The sequence below is a fragment of the Syngnathus typhle genome, linkage group LG3 (genome assembly GCF_033458585.1).
Source record: "Syngnathus typhle isolate RoL2023-S1 ecotype Sweden linkage group LG3, RoL_Styp_1.0, whole genome shotgun sequence".
Lineage (NCBI taxonomy): Eukaryota > Metazoa > Chordata > Actinopteri > Syngnathiformes > Syngnathidae > Syngnathus > Syngnathus typhle.
Genome location: NC_083740.1, coordinates 13,159,168 through 13,161,667, shown reverse-complemented (window position 1 = coordinate 13,161,667; position 2,500 = coordinate 13,159,168). Strand labels below are relative to the sequence as shown.

The window sequence follows — 2,500 nt, the reverse complement described above, 5'->3', positions numbered from 1 at the left end:
AAAAACAAACAAGTTACATTTTAACATAGGAGCCTTTATTTAATAGCACTTTCACAATTCTTGCATCCATTGACCTTGTGAGTTTTTGGACAGTTTCTGGTTGAATTTCTTTGCAGGATGTCAGAATAGCCTCCCAGAGCTGCTGTTTGGAAGTGAACTGCCTCCCACCCTCGTAGATCTTCTGCTTGACGATGCTCCAATAGTTTTCAATAGGATTGAGGTCAGGGGAGGATGGGGGCCACACCATCAGTTTCTCTCCCTTCAGTCCCATAGCAGCCAAAGCTGCTGAGGTATTTCTTGCATCATGAGATGGTGCATTGTCGTGCATGAAGATGATTTTGCTACGGAAAGCACGGTTCTTCCTGTTGTACCATGGACGAAAGTGGTCACTCAGAAACTCCACATACTTTACCGACGTCATTTTCACGCCTTCAGGGACCCTAAAGGGGCCAAGCAGCTCTCTCCCCATGATTCCGGCCCAAAACATGACTCCGCCACCTCCTTGCTGACGCCGCAGCCTTGTTGGGCTATGGTGGCCGTCCACCAACCATCCACGACTCCATCCATCTGTAAAGTCAAGTCAAATCAAGTTTATTTGTACACCCTGTTCCAAATTATTATGCAAATTGTATTTAAGTGTAAATAAAGATTAAATTTTTTGTTTTTAAATTAAACTCATGGACGCTATTCAGTGTAAGGGCTCTTTGGATAACTGAGAGCAATCTCAGACACCGGTGATGATTCCCGGCCAGTTGAGCCCAAAATTAAGGAAAAACTACTTAAGAATGGCGTTCCACATTATTAAGCAGATGAGTTGAAGTTCGCTTTGAGCAGTGGCGGACGCAAACCCACGCCGGGCAGGAGAGCTCGGAGGGCGGCTATGCTTTCAAAGAGGCCGGGCCAGCTGGAAGTCGGGCCAAACAGGCTTCCATAAAGTACCGGGCGCAAACGCAAACCCACGCCGGGCAGGAGAGCTCGGAGGGCGGCTATGCTTTCAAAGAGGCCCCGCCAGCTGGAAGTCGGGCCAAACAGGCTTCCATAAAGTACCGGGCGCAAACGCAAACCCACGCCGGGCAGGAGAGCTCGGAGGGCGGCTATGCTTTCAAAGAGGCCCCGCCAGCTGGAAGTCGGGCCAAACAGAGTTCCATAAAGTACCGGGCGCAAACGCAAACCCACGCCGGGCAGGAGAGCTCGGAGGGCGGCTATGCTTTCAAAGAGGCCCCGCCAGCTGGAAGTCGGGCCAAACAGGCTTCCATAAAGTACCGGGCGCAAACGCAAACCCACGCCGGGCAGGAGAGCTCGGAGGGCGGCTATGCTTTCAAAGAGGCCCCGCCAGCTGGAAGTCGGGCCAAACAGAGTTCCATAAAGTACCGGGCGCAAACGCAAACCCACGCCGGGCAGGAGAGCTCGGAGGGCGGCTATGCTTTCAAAGAGGCCCCGCCAGCTGGAAGTCGGGCCAAACAGAGTTCCATAAAGTACCGGGCGCAAACGCAAACCCACGCCGGGCAGGAGAGCTCGGAGGGCGGCTATGCTTTCAAAGAGGCCCCGCCAGCTGGAAGTCGGGCCAAACAGGCTTCCATAAAGTACCGGGCGCAAACGCAAACCCACGCCGGGCAGGAGAGCTCGGAGGGCGGCTATGCTTTCAAAGAGGCCCCGCCAGCTGGAAGTCGGGCCAAACAGGCTTCCATAAAGTACCGGGCGCAAACGCAAACCCACGCCGGGCAGGAGAGCTCGGAGGGCGGCTATGCTTTCAAAGAGGCCCCGCCAGCTGGAAGTCGGGCCAAACAGAGTTCCATAAAGTACCGGGCGCAAACGCAAACCCACGCCGGGCAGGAGAGCTCGGAGGGCGGCTATGCTTTCAAAGAGGCCCCGCCAGCTGGAAGTCGGCCGGTGGCGGTCGGCCCGTGGCCGTCGGGGAGTGGCGCTTGGGGCCGGCGGCGGTCGCCTTGTGGCGGTCGGGGGGTGGCGCTTGGGGCCGGTGGCGGTCGCCTTGTGGCGGTCGGGGGGTGGCGGTCGGGGCTGGCGCTTGGGGCCGGTGGCGGTCGCCTTGTGGCGGTCGCCTTGTGGCGGTCGGGGGGTGGCGGTCGGGGCTGGCGCTTGGGGCCGGTGGCGGTCGCCTTGTGGCGGTCGCCTTGTGGCGGTCGGGGGGTGGCGGTCGGGGCTGGCGCTTGGGGCCGGTGGCGGTCGCCTTGTGGCGGTCGCCTTGTGGCGGTCGCCTTGTGGCGGTCGCCTTGTGGCGGTCGGGGGGTGGCGGTCGGGGCTGGCGCTTGGGGCCGGTGGCGGTCGCCTTGTGGCGGTCGGGGGGTGGCGGTCGGGGCTGGCGCTTGGGGCCGGTGGCGGTCGCCTTGTGGCGGTCGCCTTGTGGCGGTCGGGGGGTGGCGGTCGGGGGGTGGCGGTCGGGGCTGGCGCTTGGGGCCGGTGGCGGTCGCCTTGTGGCGGTCGCCTTGTGGCGGTCGGGGGGTGGCGCTTGGGGCTGGTGCTTGGGGCTAGTGCTTGGGGC

The 2,500-nt window shown here is 60.6% G+C and overlaps 1 protein-coding gene across 1 annotated transcript in view; it reads right to left on the bottom strand.

Moving 5' to 3' along the window:
* The window catches only part of LOC133151093 (multidrug and toxin extrusion protein 1-like), a 306,257-nt gene that overhangs the window by 40,460 nt on the left and 263,297 nt on the right, over positions 1-2,500 (bottom strand). The gene's annotated exons all lie outside the window — the stretch shown is intronic.